Source organism: Lactuca saligna, chromosome 4 (genome assembly GCF_052625555.1).
Source record: "Lactuca saligna cultivar CGN05327 chromosome 4, ASM5262555v1, whole genome shotgun sequence".
In the NCBI taxonomy this organism is placed as follows: Eukaryota; Viridiplantae; Streptophyta; class Magnoliopsida; order Asterales; family Asteraceae; genus Lactuca; species Lactuca saligna.
The window spans coordinates 335,160,103-335,182,866 of NC_136420.1; the positions used below are offsets into that span (position 1 = coordinate 335,160,103).

A 22,764-nucleotide genomic window follows, 5' to 3' on the forward strand; every position below is an offset into this window, starting at 1 on the left:
GAGCAAAACGTTTTAGAGGGTCAAGAACAAATTTTTTTGCAACAATTTGGAAATCTTCCTGTCTAATAAACAAAACCATTCTGTCACGTATCCACTCAAAACCACTTATTTCATACAAAGTAAAATATCAATTTTGCCCCTGCTTTATTTCACGTATTGTCCTTTTCTTTCAACTTCTTCCCATGATTTTTTTTTTCAGTTCCTTCAATTTTGTGATTCCTAAAGATTGGGAATTCAAAATACACCTGATTGTTTTGCCCCAATTTCACCCGCATCCCTTAAATATCGGTCCATTCCCTTTTATCGATTCATATGTCAAGATTTCCAACCCTCAAATTAAGGTATGACTGCTTCTTCTTTCCCATTGTTTCACTCCACCTTCCTTCTTACCACACACTGTCGCTTCCCTCCTTCAAACCCTCAAAATTCTCATGCTTCAAGGGTTTTTGGTTCTTGTCGTCGGACCTAATGATAGTTGTATCTCCGCTACACACTGTTCTGCTATGATTCGCCATACCCACCGTCACCATCCTTCCTCTATCTACGCTCTCACCCTCTATTAAAATCGACCTTATTAGCTATGAATCTAATCTTTTTTCTATCTTCCTCTATCTATAAGACTCTAAAAACTTTACCACAATAACTTTGTTTGATTTTTCGATTAATTTCAACTGTTTTTATTCTGTTTTGATTATGACGAGGCTTTATTTTTTGTAGGGCTAATTATACAAAACAATGGAACATCTCGACAAAGTATTAGAGCCTTGTAGAAAGCTACCAGTGAGTATTATAAAGCAATTAGGTATTAAAAATAAGAAATTTTGCTGATTTTGAGTACGATTTAATAGAAATGGTAATTCCAAAGGGTCTCATGTTTGGACAATTCTTGATATTAAACCCTGTGGATTTTTTTCAATGTTGATTTTGTTCAACTGGTAATTCCTTCTTCCTCCTCAACGAGGGTAGATCTGGACGAGTTTTATATGGTCAGTGAATCATCTCTTATATTATCGTTACCTCATTTATCATTATTTTCTTATTGTAATTTGTTTGTGATTGAAAGATGATAGCAATGGTGTTTAGAGAGTTGTGCAAGACAGAGTCGTTGGCCTCATAAAATAAGGTAACGTGACAAAGGGAAAGGCATACTAAGTGTTTGACAAAACGCTGAACCAAAATATCTACATCAGTTTGTAGCTATTTTTTTATCATAAATTCATTGCTTTTCATTGTATCTAAATTTTTTATATAAGGTTATAGTATTTAAATTTTCATTGTATCTAAACTTTTTATTTAAAATGTTCCTTCTTTCTTGTAGAACACCCATGATTTTTTCTCAGTTCCTTAAATTTTGTGATTCCTAAAGATCGGGAATTCAAAATACACCTGATTGTTTTACCCCAATTTCACCCGCATCCCTTAAATATCGGTCCATTCCCTTTTATCGATTCATATGTCAAGATTTGCAACCCTCAATTTAAGGTATGACTGCTTCTTCTTTCCCATTCTTTCACTCCACCTTCCTTCTTACCACACATTGTCGCTTTCCTCCTTCAAACACTCAAAATTCTCATGCTTCAAGGGTTTTTGGTTCTTGTCGTCGGACCTAATGGTAGTTGTATCTCCGTTACACACTGTTCTTCTAGGATTCGTCATACCCACCGTCACCATCCTTCCTCTATCTACGTTCTCACCCTCTATTAAAATCGACCTTATTAGGTATGAATCTAATCTTCTTTCTCTCTTTCTCTATCTATGAGACTCTAAAAACTTTACCACAATAACATTGTTTGATTTTTCGATTAATTTCAACTGTTTTTATTCTGTTTTGATTATGATGGGGCTTTATTTTTTGTAGGGCTAGTTATACAAAACAATGGAACATCTCGACAAAGTATTAGAGCCTTGTAGGAAGCTACCAGTGAGTATTATAAAGCAATTAGGTGTTAGAAATAAGAAATTTTGCTGATTTTAAGTACGATTTAATAGAATTGGCAATTTCAGAGGGTCTCATGTTTGGACAAATTCTTGATATTAAACCTTGTGGATTTTTTTCAATGTTGATTTTGTTCAACTGGTAATTCCTTCTTCCTCCTCAACAAGGGCAGATCTGGACGAGTTTTATATGGTCAGTGAATCATCTCTTATATTATCGTTACCTCATTTATCATTATTTTCTTATTGTAATTTGTTTGTGATTGAAAGATGATAGCAATGGTGTTTAGAGAGTTGTGCAAGAGAGAGTCGTTGGCCTCATAAAATAAGGTAACGTGACAAAGGGAAAGGCATACTAAGTGTTTGACAAAACGCTGAACCAAAATATCTACATCAGTTTGTAGCTATTTTTTTTATCATAAATTCATTGCTTTTCATTGTATCTAAATTTTTTATATAAGGTTATAGTATTTAATTTTTCATTGTATCTAAACTTTTTATTTAAAATGTTCCTTCTTTCTTGTAGAACACCAGATTGCCAACACAAGAATAAGACTTATACCGAATTGGTATTTATCTAATGGTTTTGCTACATTTCCAACATTCCAAGTAGCTATAGTCATTAGGTTCCTAAAATTTCATAATAAAATTATGATGATGGAGTTTGGAACAAAGTGAAACTCCATTGCATTTCAAGAAATGTTGCATGAAAGAAAATGGTGGTGTTTTCAATCAAAAGCAAGATGTGTCTGACTACTAATAGGATTTTTTTTTTTGATAAAACTATATTGGAAAAACCCAATACTGAGGCCAATGCTGAAATCAAAAGAAAATATACAATAATTTGGTGTGAATTTCATCTTGTAGTAATGGAACATTTTGTTAGTTTTTTTACGTTGTATAGATACTTTTTTTTATTGTAAGCTTAAAAACAAATATAACGATTCAATCATTGAAAAAAACATTTTTATTGATAAAATGATTTATATAATTTACATATATAGTTCGTGTTTTAATATCTTAATTGTTAGAAATGGTCACTATGAAGCAATTTTTCACAAAAAATTAGATAAAAATTTACAATTAATGTAAAATTTTCACAACAATGTATTGTGATAACACTAATGGTTTTCCAATTCATCTATAGAAGTTGTATACCTTATATTAATATTTCCTTTATGCAACATATTCTATTAAATTATATATTTTAATTGATACGTATGAAAGTATTGCATTCTTATCTAAAAATTAAGTATACAATATATAAACATTTTAATTAATTATTTGCTATAAGTTTAATATACATTTATACATTATTATTTATGAAATAACATTTTACGTATTATATTTTTAATAAACTATTTTAATAAATTTTAATAAATATTTGATTTTTCAATATTATTTTTAATCATCAATATTAATTTTCTTTTTTACCCCGTGGTTTCCACGGGTTGTAACCTAGTAGGAAATATATATATCAAATTTCCAAAATACGCTTTGGCTAGACTTTCACTCATTTAATTACTTAGGACTAGTTTGGTTATGTTTGGATGAAGGATAAGCTGGGATATAAACTAGCAAAATTATATTCCAATTGATAGAATTTTGGGCCCTAATTGTAAAAAAACTTGAAAAATAAGGGTGGAAAATTTAAAATTCAGAATTCAGATGCTCATACTTTCTACTCTAGCAGATATTATTGATTTGAGAGATTTGGGGTTATTGAGAAATGGTGATTTAAGCATAGGAAGACACTTGTCACACCTCCAAATCGGGATGACGGAAACGAACGGGGCGGATGACTTTATATACAGTATCATAACAATTTGATTATGAATGAAACATAGCAACCAAAAATCATACGTTGCAATATACCAAAATTCTTTTTTTTTTATTTTTTTTATTTTTACAAATTGTACTTGTTTATGGATTACACAAAAATAAGAAAAAGTAAAATTTCTTGATGTCGCACGACTCGATCTCATAGCAAATTTGATTACCTGTTACTGGTTCCCTGATAATACAAGTTGTTTTGAAAAGCGTCAACTAAAAAGTTGGTGAGGTCATAAGCATTTTTGTATAAAAATGGTTTTGCACTTGTTTAGAATAGTTTACATAGGTTCGTCCAGAAAATCCGATATTTTCTATGAAAATGTTTTGTAAGTCTCGTTCCAAAACTATGAATATAAAGCATGCATGTCCTTTGTTATTTTTTGTTCGTAAAAGTAAAGCGAATGTTCCCAGAAAATTCGATATTTTCTGAGGTAAGGAAAAAAATTGTAGTCTTAAACCCTAGGACCAGAAGTGTAAGAAACTGAATACTTGGAAAATGACTTGCAGTTTTATAGCTTAATAAAACCGATGAAGCGTAAGCTTCTCGTAAACCAAAATCATATTGTTATTCCCTATGTGAGTGTTTATAACCATTCTTGATAACGAACGATCTGCCTGTCATGATGTTTTTCAGACGCCTACTTGCTTAAAGTACGGTTTGTCACCCTAGACTGACCTAGTCTAACTGTATCGAATAGCTTAGGTGGTGGGTGCCAACCTCATATAGATCTACACACAAACTCCTGCTCTCCCTCCAGGAGACTCTGGTTATAACTATTGGCTACGTTTGTACACTCGATAGGTGTCAAACGTAATCTCTCACAAGAACCTTAACAGATTTATATGAACCATGGCTTCATTTTACTTGCAAATAAGATAATTATGCCTTTAAATAATTGTGTGTCCTTTGAAAGTTTGGTTTGCGACCTTCAACTACGCTAAATATAGTGTAACGCCCCAATTGTCAGGTATCATTATGGTTTAATTTCAATTTAATGTTTTAAGACTTACTCGACAAGTTGATGCTATGACTCGTCGAGTAGAAGCGAGTTGGGACACGTCATTTAATGAGTTGACTCGACGAGTCGAGAAGGGGACTCGACGAGTAGGATCTGGCAGAGGAAACTCTAAATTTCAGGGTTTTTGACCCTATATATTGGAACGAAAGAATAGTTCTGTATCGCTTGATCATGGGAATAACCGTATGGACTCGATAAGTCTGGGAGATGACTCGGCGAGTCGAGTAGGGTTTTATCCGAATTGGTCCCATGTAGACTCGGAAGGTCTGGGAGATGACTCGGTGAGTCAGTTTGGGTTTTCAAGCTCTAAGTCGCGTAATGACTCGAAGAGTCTGTTAGAGACTCGACGAGTTGGGTCGGGTAACTCTTAAATCAGTAGGACTTAGTGAGGGGAAAGTTGCACTTAGCAACAATACAGCATGGACTGTTGACCATTGACCAATGACTTTGACTTTGTTTGGGAATTGTCCCGTGTCTTCCATGGGCATTTTGGTAATTTTATTATTTTTGGTGGGTCACTCATGGGTACAGGCGAGATTGTTGGAGCTATATCTACAGGAATGGCCAATATTATCCCGAGCCACTAGCGAGGTGAGTTATCCTCACTATATCAACAGGGTCTAAGGCACCAATGTCGGCCATTTATGGATTGTATTCGGATTATTGTATGTTAGGCTTACTGATTTACATCCTGGTAGTTAAGATGGTGATATGCTATGCTTTAGTGACCCGGTTGGGTCGGTATCCTGGTATATTGGATGATGTTATGGTAGTGACCTGTTAGGTCGATATCCTGGTTATGGATTGTTGCTATGCTTGGTGGTCTGTTAGATTGGTTTGATTGTTATGTGATATGAGCTACAGTCTGATACTTATGTGCACATGTTTGTTTGGTTAGGGGTTGGGTTGAGGAGATCCTGCTATGTGCTGTAGGCCAACATACCCGGTGAGAGGTCTTGATAGGTTGTAGGCCCTGCGAGGCGGTCCAGTCATGCCGAAGGCTCGAGAGCAGTTCAACCAGGCTGAAGGCTCATTATGCATGCGCCTCTATATTTGTTGATATGGTATGATTATGATTATGGTTATATGAGGTTGTTATTTTGTGGGTAACTCACTAAGCTTTCAGGCTTACAGTTTCAGTTTATTGTTTTAGGTTCAAGGGATGGTCACGGGTAGGCGAAGGCGTGATCGTACACTTCCTCGATTAACGATTATGATTTCTTGGAACTTTGATGTATAAACTATTTTGAAAAAAATTGTAATAACTGAATGGTTTTAAATGATTTAAAAAGTTTTAAATTGGCTGGAATTTATGGGTGTTACAAGTTGGTATCAGAGCCTTGGTTTGAGTGAATTGGAGGAACACTTGTGTGAATCCAGTCTCAATTCAAGGAAAGATTTTCAAAATGATTTTAAATGGTTTTCAAAATAAGTAAACGAGGATGCGAAGTGTACGACCAGCCGGAGCCAGTAAGTAGACCCCAAAATACCATATGGTTATTTGATATTGTGATATGTTAGAACAACATGCTAGTACTAGGCTAGAGATCTTCAGGAATTGCATGATAGTATTACCTGAGTATATGATGCTTGTTAGCCTAGGGTTTTCCTTATATAAAATTGACATCATTACTATAGTTACTTGTGTATGCTTCACAACTGTATATAATTAAGATCTTATAGCCTGAGAATGTTTAATCTGGCCTTATGTTATGTTCTTATTGATTAGGGCTTAGGGTAGGATGGGATATTTGAAATTCAATACGGTCAAGCGTTATGTATGGCTAGCATAACCTAGTGCTGCAGGTGTTGGTGGAAGTGTCATGGATGGGTGGGTAGTGAGAGGCTGGGAGGCCAGTTATGAGATATTTAACATTCCTCTAGGAGGGAGGATTTATCGCTTGCTATGTATGTGTATATGGTAGGGTGTTGTGGTGATACTTGAGACAAATATTGGTAGGTATGGAAGGTAGAATGGGCCCGTACTACTGAAAGCACATGACCCATACGCATATCAAGGAAGTCACAACCCCTAGGGTTGGGTTTGAGAGTCTATTCCCAGTTATGGTATGGAATATTTGAGACGTCTTGAGACCGGATCCAGGTTAGGATCGGCAGCGGGTATCCCCTTATAGGCCAACATTTCCAGGGGATCGTGTTAGTGAGATCATCTGGGAGTAGGTGATCAAGATTGTCCGAGGGCAGTTTTCGGAGATATCGGGTCTATTAAGACCGCCATGGTTGAGTATTTCGTGGAGTACTATGCAGCCATTGCCGAGACTGTTGCCGCAACAACTTAAATAGATGTAACGAAGGCAAGGGAGAGGAGCTGGTCAAGCTTTCCAGTACCAGGACTTGTTTTTGGTGAATATTCTGATGAGCAGAGGGTTGCAGTTATCTGGGATCAGGAGGATGATATGTACTCATTATATTTCTGCGGGTTGAGCGGGAGAGGCTAGCATGTGGGTATCTAGATTTGAGGCTCGGGGGTTTTGCTTGAGACCGGAATGTGCGACGTAGGGACACCAGAAAGGAGCGATGGTGATGTTCAGCTGGGGATATGCAGCTGGAAGGGGAACGGTTAGTTGACGAATTAGATTGTCGTTTTGTAGGGCAAGGATTGTTCCCTCTCAGTTTTTCGAGCTCGAAGGAGTGAGCAGGCTTGTGACCCGGGGGCAGGTTGTCTTCCAGCTTGGGTTCAGTTGGTTGTAGAGGTTGGCAACATTATTTTAGCACCGGTGAGCGTAGGTGGGTCGACATGGCATAAGTAAGTGTGGAGTCCAGTTTTCCTTGGATCTCTTGCATCAGACGGTAATGATTGATTGTACGATCTATTGCACTTTTGGGATTGTAGATTATGTATTGGGGGTAGTGATAGCCTTGTTTAGGGCAGAGGTTGTTTTAGCTACTGCAGTTCAGTTGTGGGAATTTGAACTGGTAAGTGAGTCAGGGTGCGAACCTGGAAGCGATTGATTCTAGAGCCCGAGAGTGGAAATTTATTGGAACACCTTTGGAAAAAGGGGTATTATGGGGGAAGTCTACGGACAGGTTTTCACAGGATGGTTATTTAGCATTGTCAGGACTCAGTGGTCTTAGCAACCGTTCGTGATTGACGAATGAAAACGCCAAGGGAAATGGTTCTTTGGCGAGGTATTAGTTGGAGCATTTACCTTGTGGTCTTCAACACATGATTATGGGGTCGCTCAAGCAGTAGTGAATGACGGTTTCACTGGGATCTAGGAAGTGTTCATCTTGTTCTTAGAAATGTGTGATCATTTGGAACTAACTAGCTGTGGAGCACTAGTGAGAAAGAGTTGGTTGTCATCTGATCGGTCGTTGGGAAGTGAGAAGGATTGAGAATCCTCCAATTTTCATGTATTAGGAAGGATTAGTCGAATCTAAGTGGGGGAGTGTTATCCAGAGATCCAGAAGTGAGAGAGGCTTTGGAACGGGGATAAGTTTCATAACCCGACAAGGAGAATGGAGACTCTAGTGGGCCCGGTAAAACTCCCCAACATAAGAAGCACGTATTCTGGGTGCTTGATAGCAGAAGTTGGGGAACCAGGTGGGAGTTCTAGTCAAGAATTGAGTTCAGTTCAAGTATTCAGTCAAGGGCGTGCTCACCTCTGAGGATTTTTGGATTGATAGATTGAGGGTTTTGTTAGATGCTAGGGCTCAACGGTGTATTCAACATGGGAGTGCGGGTTATATAGTGTATGTGGTAGACACACATGTCAGGGAACAGACCACGGATTTTCAAGAGGGTGGACGATTGGCATGAGGCCTATGGTTAGGCTGGAGATATAGTATATAGAGTAGATCTGGAGTTTGAAGCCACAAGTGGGTGAGATTAGGATGCATGAGAGAGAGCATCTGGAGGGGTCTAGGAAGATGCTCAACGGTTTACAGCGGTCCGACAAGACTGAAGGCCAGTGGGGCGTACCAATTAGACTGAAGGCTCGAAGAACGGTCCAGGCAGACTGAAGGCCTAGCAAGGCGGTCTAGTTATGCTGAAGACTCTGTATATGTTCGTAGATCTATGTTTGGGTATTGAGTAGGCTGCTATATTATATCAATCAGAAGGTCTGTCCCCAAGTATTGAACATGTTGTTGGAGTAGGCTGAAGACTCTGATGTATTTTTTGTTGATCAAAAGTTGTTATTAGTGGTCGGATGGAGCTCAAAAGGGTCTTGGTGATCTCATCAGTTCGGAGTGTCTTCGAGGTTTCATCTTCTGGGATCGGGTAATAGTCTAGTGGGGATTGAGAGTGGGTCTGTATGGGTATTCGACAGTTTTGGGAAGGTTTGGGATTAGAATATGATGTCATTCAGGTTCTAGCAACCTAGTTTGATCTTTCCATGATCGTCTATGGAACTTGGATAGGGTTGAGGCGGTCCTGCTCTATGCAATAGGCCAAGATACCCGGTGCGGGCTGACTGTAAGTTGTAGGCAAGTAGGCTCAAAGGGAGCGGTAGGGTTGAGGCAGTAGACCAAAAAACCCTGAGAATTTCAGCTCAATAGATGAATTGATTAGACATGATTGGTATTCCAACCAGAAGATGTGATATGGGTTAGATATGAGTGTCGTACCGGTTGATCGGTAGTGGTAGGTATGTTGATGATTTTTTGAGATATTGTGATGTGTCTTGGGTTGGTTTCATCCGTGATAGAGCCATAGCGTGTTTGAAGTAAGGAGAAGATGGGTCACTAAAGACCAGGTAGGATGGGAGGCAGACGTGGGTCATGTAACGTTCATTATGTTGGCAGGTGTTCGTGACAGGACGTGGAAGCAGGTCCAGCCAGTCGGTTTCTTTTCGGGAAAACGCGTGGGACTGCTGTTTGTGTATGTCTTTTGGTTCAGTAATAGGTGAGGTGTCCAAAGATCAGATTGTGGGCAGATAAGTTGGGACCAAGGAGGTTTCAACTTTGCTTGAGAAACGTCATATGGTAGCAGGAAGAGTTGAAGTGAGTTTATGACTCGGGATTCATGTGTGGAAGTAGTTTTGTGTCGTTATGTTATTCGTTGATGAGAGGAGCATCGATTAGGCCCTTCGAGTGTCGGAGAAAGTGGATATCTGCAGGGTCGGAGTGTAACAGCCCGGATTTCCAAGTATCTTTAATTTCATATTTTTGGTATTTTGTGAGGGGACTCGGCGACTTGGAGGTCGAACTCGCCGAGTCGGGTCGCTGTTTTGGATGAAGGTTCGCGTCTGGACTCGGCGAGTCCGCACTGTTTAATGAAATCCTAATTTTCTGGTCCTAAGCCCTATTTAAAGGACCTTATGGCCCTCCATTGCGGCCACCTTGAGCTTAAGTGCACCAAAGTAGCTGAGAGTCCTTGTGAGTGAGATAAGAGGCTATTTGTTCACCAATTTGTGTGTTATTGCAAGAAAGGAAGGAGAAGATCAAGCTAGAAGAGTTGGGGAGCTTGGATCTGCTTCTATTTCATCAAGGGAAGCTTCTTGAGGTAACTTTCAGAGCTAATCTTCGTGCTTTGGTTGATATGTCAAATCTAGGGTTTCTTCTTGCCTTATTTGACTTGTATTTGAAGTGTGAAAGGTCCCATGGAGATATGGAACCTAGATATGGACCTTAGCAGGTCCAGAAGGCCCCAAATGATATGCTTTATGTCCATTCTTTTGAGTTGGAGACTAGGGTTGCCATATTAGAGGTTATTTCCCCAAAAAGAGCCTTGTAAGTGTTGCATGGCGGCCAAGACTGAGACTTTACGTGATAAATGAGCTTGGGAAGGCCAGATCTATGTGTGTATGGAACGGATCTGACCGTAGAAGCAAGTTTTAGCTGATGCATGGCATGGACTCGCCGAGTCTGAAGAACAGACTCGACGAGTAGCTTGAAGATTGTCCTTAAAACCACCCAGTGAGTTGTCCTGCCGAGTTATGGGTGACTCAGTGAGTCACAGAGAGTTAGAGAGGGATTGACAGGTGGACCGAGTCGAGTTGGGACTCGCCGAGTTGTCCTTGCGACTCGGCGAGTTGAGTCGCGGTGGCCCCGTGATTCGTGACCAGGTGGAACTCGTCGAGTCAGGGGAGTACTCGACGTGTCAAGGGGAAATCCTTGCGAGTTGGTGAGAACGCGTAGACTCGCCGAGTCGCTCTAGTGCACTCGCCGAGTCCGGTCAGATTGACCATTGACTGTTGACCAGTGTTGACTTGATAGGGATGGTCAACCTTAGTGGTACAAGTATTAATTGTAGATATATGATGTTATAGGAGGATTATAGCTCGGGGGTTTGAGCATGAGTGATTTCCAGGGTTCGCGAGTTATCGAGATATACGAGGTGAGTCTTCTCACTATACTGTACCCGGAAGGGTTTGACTGTGTGACCGGAAGGTCGGATATGCTATGAGATATATGTGTTATGTGTGATAAGTTATTCGTTATATGTGCCATGTATGATATGCTTGATATGGGCCGGAAGGCATTATATTATGGGTCAGAAGGCGAATATGTTATGGGCCGGAAGGCGTTGTAAAATGGACCGGAAGGTTCACCTAGTCGGGACGGAAGTCCCCTGAGACACATGGGCCAGAAAGTCAGGGCTTGGAAAGGCGTATGTGCGTAGGTTGTATTTTGGGGAACTCACTAAGCATTTATGCTTACAGTTGTTGTGTTATGTGTTTCAGGTACTAGCGAGGACCGTGGGAAGGCACCGGCGTGATCGTACACACACTCGGGGAAAACTATTTTGTGATCTTTGTTATGTAATCGGTCGTGACAATATTGTTTACATTGGAACTTAAATTATTACTCGATGTTTCTGATGTTTGTAAAAATGAAAAAAATTGGTTTAAAATTTACGGTCGTTACACGGAGTGTTGGACAACTGAAGTGAAGAAAATAGTGTTGATCGGTTATCGGGAGCATTCCAGTCAAGAGCTGAGGGATGGGGAGGGCATAGCCGACTCATGTTGTGGGCTCAGAGGCAATCCAGACTAATCCTGAGGACCATGTAAGGGTATTCAAGTTATAGGCTGTGATCATAGAGATTGTGTTGGTTATGTCTGTTGTAGGAGCGTGGTCGGGTTGGATGTATTGTTGAAGATTCGGGGGAGTTGCACTCGGTTGTGACGGATCTGAGGATGGTGGATGAGACGTAAGGATAGATCCTTCGATCTCTGGTTATGAGTAGACTTGAGTTATGTTCATGGAGGTTTTCCAATGTAGGGTATTCTATCCTGAGGATGACCGGACCCTATGATGGACTGGATTTGATATGTTTGGTATTCTAATCTGGGGGTTGATTGGGCCAATCATGTGATGGATATGAGGGTATTTCCTCCTATGGGTGATTGGAGCCGTCATTGGCTCGCCTTGTATTCAAGCCCGAGGTTGTCTGGGCCAGGCATGAGTGTTCGTATTCATTAGTGGGTCGATTATGTATGATATTCTGAGAACTGAGGGATGCATTATCATGTCAACGAAGAGGGTTTGCTACAGGAAAAAGGGAAAGTTAGGTTTCTGATACTTTGGACCATCAAGATTTTGTCAAGTTGGCAAGGTGGCCTGAAGGATAGACCTTATGAAAAGGTCCAATTGGGATTCACATCACCTTTCACGATTCGCACTTGTGAAAGTGCGTCATGGATCAGGAGGCGGTAGTATCGTTGGATGACGTTCAGGTGGGTGAGCACCCGAATTTTCTAGAGAGGCATGTGGCCATTCTGGAGAGAAGGGTGATGGTTCTGCGGGGCAAGGAGGTACCCTTGGTGAGGGTACAGTGGGAGCACCATAGAGGGTCCGAGTGGGCGTGGGAGCCAGAGGCAGAGTACATGAGCACGATCTGAGGATGTTCACCGTAGCGGACTTCGAGGATGAAGTCTAGTTGAAGTGGGGGAGAATTGTAATGCCCCAATTGCCAGGTATCATTATGGTTTAATTTAAATTTCATGTTTTAAGACTTACTCGACGAGTTGATGCTATGACTCGTTGAGTAGAAGCGAGTTGGGACAAGTCATTTAATGAGTTGACTCGACGAGTCGGGAAGGGGACTCGACGAGTAGGAGCTGGCAGAGGAAACCCTAAATTTCAGGGTTTTGTACCCTATATATTGGAACATTAGTGCCTCCCACTCTCCCTTATCACCCCTAAGAGCTAGAAACCCTAATTTCGTATGTGTGAGCTTTGTGAGTATTTTGGGGCATTGGAAGGTGATTTAGTGAAGGAAACTCATAGATCAAGAGGCTTGCATCAAGTAAATTTGTGTAGATCTTGAATCCATCTCAGTTTGGGACATGTTTTGGAGGTAATCAGTTGTTACTTTGATCTATTTCTTCTTAGAACCTCTCATGGATGGAGTTAGGGCTTTCTTTAGCATATTCATGAAGGGAGTGTGGTGTATGAGCTAGATCTGAAGTTGAAGCTTTAGATCTGGACCTCCCTTGGGTCCTAAGTTCATAATGCTCCTTGTATGGCTATGAAAGAACCCTCTGTTATGAATAGAGTTTCATTTCATGCTTGGATTCGAATTTTGAGGCATGCAAATATGAAAATGTAGCAACTTTACATTGCTAATACACTCTAGGGACCTAGATCTATTGTTTGGAACGAAAGAATAGTTCTGTATCCCTTGATCATGGGAATAATTATATGGACTTGGTGAGTCTAGGAGATGACTCGGCGAGTCGAGCAGGGTTTTGTCCGAATTGGTCCCTTGTGGACTCGACGGGTTTGGGAGATGACTCGGTGAGTCAGTTTGGTTTTTCAAGCTCTGAGTCGCGTAATGACCCGATGAGTCTGTTAGAGACTCGACGAGTTGGCTCGGGTAACTCTTAGATCAGTAGGGACTTAGTGAGGGGAAAGTTGCACTCGGCAACAATACAACATGGACTGTTGACAATTGACCAGTGACTTTGACTTTGGTTGGGAATTGTCCTGTGTCTTCCATGGGCATTTTGGTAATTTTAGTATTTTTGGTGGGTCACTTATGGGTACACGCAAGGCTGTTGGAGCTATGTATGGAGGAGTGGGCAGTATTATCCCGAGCCACTAGCGAGGTGAGTTATCCTCACTATAACAACAGGGTCTAAGGCACCAATGTCAGACCTTTATGGATTGTATTCGGATTATTGCATGTTATGCTAACTGATTTACATCCTGGTAGTTAGGATGGTGATATTCTATGCTTTAGTGACCCGGTTGGGTTGGTATCCTGGTATATAGGATGATGTTATGGTAGTAACCTGTTAGGTCGATATCCTGGTTATCGATTGTTACTATGCTTTGTGATTTGGTAGATCCGTTTGATTGTTATGTGATATGAGCTAGAGTATGATACTTATGTGCACATGTTTTTTTTGGTTGGGGGTTGGGTTGAGTTCATCATGCTTTGTGCTGTAGGCTAACATAACCGGTGAGCGGTCTGGATAGGCTGTAGGCCCTGAGAGGCGGTTCAGTCATGCCGAAGGCTCGGGAGCGGTCCAGTCAGGCTGAAGGCTCATTATGCATGCTCCTCTATATTTGTTGATATGGTATGATTATGATTATGGTTATATGAGATTGGTATTTTGGGGGTAACTCACTAAGCTTTCGGGGTTACAGTTTTAGTTTATTGTATCAGGTTCAGCGGAAGGCCACAGGTAGGTGAAGGCGTGATTGTACACTTCCTCATTTGCCAATTATGATTTTTTGGAACTCTGATGTATAAACTATTTTGAAAAGAAATTTTAATAACTGAATGGTTTCAAATGATTTAAAAAGTTTTAAATATGCTGGAATTTTATGGGTGTTAAATATAGTTTATTAAGTTGGTTTGACAAGACAATTTATATAATCATATAAATATATAAATACATATGAGTTAACATGTCTAGATGTTTTAAAAGTATATATAAGTCATATAAACTTGCATCTAACACAAGTATAAGAGCTTTTAGCATGATAAAAACAATTTCTTGTTTTTGACTTTTCTGTCCCTGTTTGTAGAAAAATTATAGAAAAATTACTGTATCTGTAAACTCTCGGAGTTTGGAAAATGAGTCTACTTTGTTCATATTTTTTATGATAATTTTTTAATGGCGTCAAACCAGTGTGAAAATGTTCATCTTCACAGACTGGTCCAAAATAATTCCATAAATGATAGACAGTTTTGTAAAAATCGCCAAAAATTTTAAGAAGATCGTATGAAACGCGTGAGAGTAGTCATTTTAAAGGTATAGGCCTGAACTTTTTTCTTGTAAAACAGTTTTGAAAAATATTACCATTAAGATGGTCAAAACAGTCCGTAATTAGGCAAAAACGTTTCTGTTAAAAGTTGATTTTTGAGTTTAGGTTATACATGTTTGAACACAACATTTATTTTTCCTATTTTTAGTGTATAATCCTAGATCTACAAGTTTACATGTAATATATATGACAACACATACTTTTCTCATGGTTTTTATGAAGATCAAAGTGATAAGCTTTATGTTCAAATAATAATTCAAAAGTTAAACACATAACACAATGGTACATGCAAATATCCAACAGTTAAACAACAGTTGACTTGTATCCTCCCCCTGAAAACATGAAAAATACAAAATATATGGGGGTATGAAGCTTACCTTGGGATTTCCAAGATGTAGATGATGAAGAAGATGAAACTTTGAACCTAGCTTGAGTTCTTTGAGAGATCTCAAAATGATGGTGGATCTAAGCTCCATATTCACGAAAATGGAGTTCTAAGAAGGGTTATCTTAGTATAATTTATAAATGGAACATCTTGAATTTGATGGTAACTTAAGAAGTTATGATCCTTGATGAAAAACTATTGAACACACCCACAAATCTTGTGCTGGAGAGGGAGATATGAGAGAGTGTTTGAGTGATATTGAAGTAAAGAGTGGGGAGAAAAATGGGGGTCTTGGCCGAGTTTTAGAAAGGGAAGAAGAGAGAGATGGTTAGGGGTTATTACATGGAGGATTAGACTCTAAGTGCATAGATATTTGATGGTTAAATTGCATGGATAACCTCCATGCATTAATGAGGTGTCAAGTGTTAGGATTAGCACCATATTTTTTTGTTTGTTTTATATAGGCCCAACCGAATCAAGGAGATTCCTTGGCCCAAAGAAAAGCCCAAATGAAATCTTCAGCCCATTAGGGCCCAAGGAAGGGTTTTCTGTTTTGGCTTGGCCCATTAAAAGGTTTTCGGCCCATTTGAGCCCAAAAGAGGGTTTCCGGCCCACTAGAGCCCAAAATAGGGTTTTCAGCCCGAAAGCACCAATTAAAGAGATTATCGGCACAAAAGGGCCCAATAAGGAAGACTTGGACCAAAAAGAGATTTGGGTCGAAATACTTGGGCTAAAGCCCAAAATGATTGAGTTTGGCTTACTGAGTTGATTTTTAGGTTTATACGAAGTGGTTTCGACTTGGATCACAATGTATGAACGTATGAATTTTAATGGCATCATGGTTTGAATTCTCTCTAAATGGGTTATTACAAGTTTACATGGAGGAATTGTCTCGCACAAGGACCAAAACCTTAACCCTAATTTGCTAGTTGTGACAACACTACAATTCGATCTCAAGATTTTCTAGTTCATTTGGAGTGCATTGTGAATTAATCTAGTGGCCTAAGGTATATCCCCCCCCCCTTTCGTGTGTAAATTTGAATTCCTCTTGTTGCTTGGGTGTTGAATCTGATTTTCATCTCATTTGAGGACTAGGTTTTTGTGGTACAAGAAAACTAAGATGATTATGTTAGTTTCTATGTAACACCCTGTTTATTTAATAAATAAATTAATCAATTACTAAAGGATTAGTATCCCTAAAATAAATAATTATATAGCAATGTGTTGGTCTCGAGGAGTTAATTGCGGCTATTTTAGAAGTTGGGGGTTAAAAGTGTAAGTTTCGGATTGATTTTGTAAGTATTTCTGAAGGCAGGGACTAAATGGTAACTTTTGGGACTTCATTGAAGTTATTTTGGGGCTAAAGGTGTGTTTGGTAACTTAAGTATCGAATTTCAAAGAAATTAAGGAAGCAAGGGTGTAACTAGTAAATATTGTACCTAGATTGTAATGGATTTTAATGCGAGGGTTCAAATGTTAAATTCTGGACCATGGTTGAAAATAATTTTATGGAGAGGGAATGTTTATGCCATTATGGCAATATGATTTGAGAGCAAGGGTATATAATGGTTTCTTTGCCTAACCCTAACCCTAATGGAAGTAATTAGTCGTCACCCCCTCCCCTTATGTCTCCCACCAGCCACCATCCTCACCTCACCCACCTCTAGCGCCGCTAGTCTTTAAACTGCCACCATCATGCCTTGCTGCCTGCGACAACAAGAACCATCGATGAAGTCGTGAGCCTGGTCGGGCGCTCCCTTTCCTGGCGCTCCCTTACCGGCCTTTCCTGGTGTGCGCCCACCAACCTAGCCTAGGGCACGACCACCAGCCCCGCCCGGTGCCTTCAGGCGGCCTTGCCTAGCTCCTTCCTAACTGGGCTTGAATTGGGCTAGCGCAAAGCCTGACCTAATCCCTCTTGATCTAACTGTCCCCTATAAATATAGTGCCTCCTCCATGAAGGAGGACTTTCCGAATGGACCTTTCACTGGACCTTTTTCTTGGACTCTTCCCCATGGCTCAGCCGCCACACTATACTCCCGTCGGGTGGCTCAGCTGCCACCCGCCGCTATCAGCCACTACACACCACCACCAACACCAAGATGGTTCTCTCCAGCTATGGAGGACCATCTCAGATCTATCAGTTAATCTAACTTGATTGTCAGAGTCTGCTCCCGGGGCATAGTCCCTAGGGTGGCTCTAACGCATCTCTATGATTGTGACTAGCAGATCTCCGCCGCAACAGAAGACCAAAAGAATCACTGGAGGTCGATGTCGCATCATTTGGTGCCATCCCGGACCCGAGCAAGTAACAAAAGCCTCAGTTTCTTTCAAGCTCGTTTTTCCTCAGATCTGATGTGTTTTCATCTTAGGATTCCTTAGATCTGTTGATTTATAGTATCATTTGTTTAGATTTGTTTTTTTTGCCAAAGATCTGTTTAAATGGTCTTCACCATTTTTTAGATCTGTAGATCTATCATGTTTTTTAGTTCATATCTATGGATCTGTATGATTTCCTTCACTCAAGCACTCCCCAAGTTTGCAAAACTCTTTTTAGAATTGTGTTTTGGTTCATATTTTGGGGGTTTCTTGAGTAGGATGAAGAGAAAAGAAATTTTTATGAGTTTTTCGTTCAGATCTATTGATCTGCTTAGTTTTTCGTATGCATCTTTTGATCAACCTATTTTACGCTTCGATCTCAAGATCTGTTGAGTTTTTGTTCAGATCGTTAGATCTACTTTGTTTGTTGTTCAGATGTCTAAATATGCTTGGTTTTAGTTCATTTGAGCAACTCTCAAGTCTTAAAAGGCTTTATCGGATCTCATTTTCGTCTATGTTTTGATGTATTCTTCAGCAAGTCATGAAGAAAGAAACTCTTATGAGTTCTTAACCCATTTTCATTTTTATTTTGGGTGTTAATCTCAGGCAACTTGAGAGGAGAAGAATTTTTTCATGATTTTTTACCTTATTTTTAGTTTATGTTAGAAAAAAACCACCGTCAGTTTATGATTTTCTTTATAAAGCTCTCTGGAGTTGTCTAATAAGTGTTTTCTCTAAAAGCTTAGAGATAGAAAATGAAATTTTTCCAGATCTGTTCCTTGTTCATATCTTCATAGCTTGTTGAGTAAGGTGAAAAGAAAATGAAGTTTCATGAACAACACTCCATATTCGATTCATTTTCTATTTATGATGTGGGGTTTTCTCAGCAATTTAGAAGAAAAGAGAGTATATATATATATATATATATATATATATATATATATATATATATATATATATATATATATATATAACTCTTTCAGATTCGTTTTTGTTTATGTTTTGATTTCTTTCCAGAAAGTTGTGAAGAAAAAGATTTTTTTATGAATTTTTATCCCATTTCAGTACATATATCATCAGAAAATCGTTTTAGTAAAGATTTTCTGTGAGCATTTTCTTCTAAAATCTTTTCAAATCGGATTTGCCATCGTTTAGATTCCATGATCTACTTCATTTTTAATTTGGATTTTTGATATGCTATCATTTTTTAAGCTTAGATCTCAAGATTTGTTCAATTGTTAGCTCATCTGAGCATTCTTGAAGCTAACAAAGATATTTTAGATCAATTTCGTCACGTGATAGTGACTTATTCAAAAAATGAAGAAGAAAAGAAAAGTTTTCATGAGTTTTTTAGCTTATACTACAAGAAAATCGTTTTTATTTAGAGATTTTCTGTCAAACACCTCCCATCTCTGCAACATTTGTTTTGTTTGTACATATAACTGTGTTTCTTCTACATATCACAAAAAAAAAAAAAAAAAAAAAAAAAAAAAAGCACATCTCTTTTGAAACCCAAGTTCAAAATCCCACCCAATAACTATCTTTACAGTTTACAGCTCTTCATTTCGACAAAAAGGTTTCCAAAAAACAAAAATTATTACAATAATAGTGATTTATCTCTTTTTTGAGCTGAATAAAAAAAATTACCATAGATAACAGTATACTAGTTAGACAATATAAAAAAAAGAATGTACAGATGAAGTGATACAAGAAAATAATCGGAAAAAAATAACTAGCAAAAAAGAAGGGAAAAAGGGGTGTGCACACAGAGTTAAAAAATGGTAACTCCTTATTTACCAGAACATAAAATAAGAAAAACCAAGTGTAACACCGAAAATTTTAAACAAAATTTTCAATTTATATAAAACATAATTCCATCGATATCATAAAAACAACCATTTTAATTATCCAACAAAACGGTACAAAATCCCAAGATCATAATATCAAGCTCCGAACGTGTGTGTATACGGATCAAGCCGGCGCCTTCCCGCGGTCATCACTAGTACCTGAAACAAATAACATCAACACTGTAAGCACAAGGCTTAGTGAGTTCCCCAAAATACCACATATAACACATATTAGCCACTCTAGGCTATAACTCTGTGGGTCCGTGCACCCAAACTCTGTGAACCCTCAGGTTCTAGCTCTGATACACATGCACCACATAAATCACATAGAAATCATGCAGTACAACACACAACATACATAGCATACAAATACTCTATCACATAACTCTGGTTACCTACTCAAGGTAAAGTACAGTGAGAAGACTCACCTCGCGTATCTCGGTATCTCACGAATCCTGGAAATCCCTCGTGCTCGATCCTCCGAGCTCTAATCCTCCTATGACATGATATGCTTCTAATTAACACTTTATATCTCTAAGGTTGACTATCAAAAGGAGTCAACACTGGTCAACTCTGGTCAACGGTCAACGGTCAACTCTGACTGGACTCGGCGAGTACCAAGGCGACTCGGCGAGTCTGGGCGTATACACCAATTTCCCTGGAATCCTCCCTTGACACGTCGAGCATTCACTCAACCCGACGAGTTCCACCTGGCATGAGTTGTGGGTCCACCACGACTCAACTCGCCGAGTCTCAAAACAACTCGGCGAGTCCAGTTTGACTCAATCCACCGATCCATTCTGACTCCCCCTTGACTCACTGAGTCCACCCTCCTTAACTCGGCGAGGCCACTCACTGTGTGGTCGGGCAACATTCATGCTACTCGCCGAGTCTGTTCTTCGGACTCGGCGAGTCCGTGCCATGCACTGACTCAAACTTGCTCTAAAGGTCAGATCCAGTCCATTAATCCATAGATCCAGTCCCTCCAAGCGCATTTAGCACGTAAAGTTACAATCTTGATGCACATACAACCTCTATATGACCATATATGATGTTTTTGACTCATTTGCTACAACACAAGGTCATGGACTCCATTGTCATACATAAAGCTTGATGAGTGAGACTCTCTGGACCTCTATGGGTCCAGATCCATAACCTCAACTCAAGGAGGGAACCAATGGGCACCAAATCATCCCATAAATGACCATCATAAGCCCTAAATTGTATCATGCTTCACTAAACAGGAAATGGTCCGAGATAATACTTCTAGAGTGATGATCTAAGCTCCGAATCCACGAAATAGCAACCTCCTTTGCTTCCTCTTGCCTAGGGTCTCCTTCTTCTTGCTAAATAACACTCACAAGATCAAGAATGGCTCCTTTCTCTTCACAAATAGCTCAAGAACACAAGGGTCACTCACTGAGGGTTGGGTGAGCACAAATGACGGCCATAAGGCCCTTTAAATAGGCCTCAAACTCGGAGATTTAGGGTTTCATTACACAGCGCAGACTTGCCGAGTCCATATCCTGGACTCGCCGAGTCCAGGCGCGCACCAATGTTCAATTCCGCGTCCCTACTCGGCGAGTCTGAGCTCCAACTCGCCGAGTCCCTCTCACAATATGACAAAATTAGATTTACAAGATACCTGGTAAAAATCCGGATGTTACACCAAGTACAACAGCTGTGCACAATTCTGTTTGTCATATCCCAGCCAACGTTTCAAAAAAAATAAAGGCGGAGGAAGGGTGTACAACTTTACACCATAAGCCGTAAGTTAAAAATCCGTGTGGGACCCACCTGGTTCAATCCTCCAATACAAAAGTCAAAAGAACCGGGACCCACCCAGTCAAGGCATCTCATTGGGCAGTCAAAGGCCTTCCCAAATCCTGACTTCTTTTGTCGGAATCACAACACCACCGGCCCAATCCAAGTTACCGTAGTCGTCGTTCTTCTCCAAGTAACGAGCCATCGGCATCTCCGATCAAACCACAACCACTTCATTCTCCAAGTGGTGACTATAGAAACCTGACGCCCCCAACAGGAAAGCCTCGACAGCCAGTGGTGGATGTGTGTGGTGCCCGGGGGGTCTCGGGCCATTGCTCTGCTTCGGTCCATTAGGGTAAAAAAAATCTATTAGTTGCACCGACTTCAAATTCGTTCGGGTGACACTATACTTTCGAGAATTCGAGACCCAAAAAATAAAAGTATAAAAAATGCTAGTCCAACAAATAAAGAAAATTAGCCCAATACCTCAATTTAGAATTTGCCCAAATGCATTTTGAGTTTGTAGCCCAAGTTGCTTATTAAGTTTTTAACCAAATAGAATTAGCCCAATACCCCAAATCTCTATTAGGTGTCCATGGGCATTTTTTGAAGAAAAGAAATTGGAGTACTGGCCTAGTCCCCTGAATGAGATTACAGAAAAAAAAATCAGCACGGTGAAGACGTGAAGTGAAGGCTGTCGACGAAGAAAAAGAAATTGGACATTGGGACTTGCTTCTTTCAATCGATTTCAACCATTCAAGTGTTCAACCATTCGATTTTTTTTGGCTTCACTTGGCAATCCTTTCAATTCTACAAATATAATGAAACAAGTAAGTATCGATAATTTTAGGTTTATGAAATTAGTCAAATTAGTTGCTTTTTTGTTGAAATTTCTTATTATTTAGGTGAAATTAGTTGTTGTTAACCTTGAAATTACTTGTTTACTTGAAATTATAGTTGTTATTTGTTAACCTTGATATTACTTGAAATTACTTGGAATCTTGAATGGCTTATTTGTTTGATATTGAATTGTTAGGATAAAATTGGGTCTTTTTTTGGAAGAACAAGCATCAATAAGTCAAGTGTTGGAGAATCCTCCAGAAGACCATGCTCCAATGATTTAAGTTTTGAAGAATCCTCTAAAAGACCATGTCCTTCTAATCAATCATTCCCTTCGGTTTCTAATGTAAATCCACAACCTACAACTACTCTAATTACAAATGTTGAATTGAAAGATCTTCCAAAAGACCCGGGTGTAAGACCAAAGATTACAACTTACCATCCAAATCAAAGAGATGAAATAAGGAGGGCATATTTTCTTTAAGGACCTTGTCAACCAAGGGGTCATATATTCCCTTGAAAGAAAACAGGTTCAAAAGAAAGACGTTTTGTTGTTAAGTGGTTTGATGACTTTGATTGGTTAGAATATAGCATAAAAGAGAACAAAGCATTTTGTTTATTTTGCTATGTATACGGAGAC

At 39.4% G+C, this 22,764-nt stretch overlaps 1 long non-coding RNA gene across 1 annotated transcript; it reads left to right on the plus strand.

The window, feature by feature from the left end:
• The first annotated feature begins 317 nt into the window (after positions 1-317).
• LOC145040183 (uncharacterized) lies at positions 318-2,485 on the plus strand. The gene is made up of 4 exons (XR_013679874.1): positions 318-986; positions 1,064-1,123; positions 1,859-2,128; positions 2,206-2,485. It is a non-coding gene; the product is annotated as an uncharacterized LOC145040183 (long non-coding RNA).
• The last annotated feature ends 20,279 nt before the right edge of the window (positions 2,486-22,764 follow it).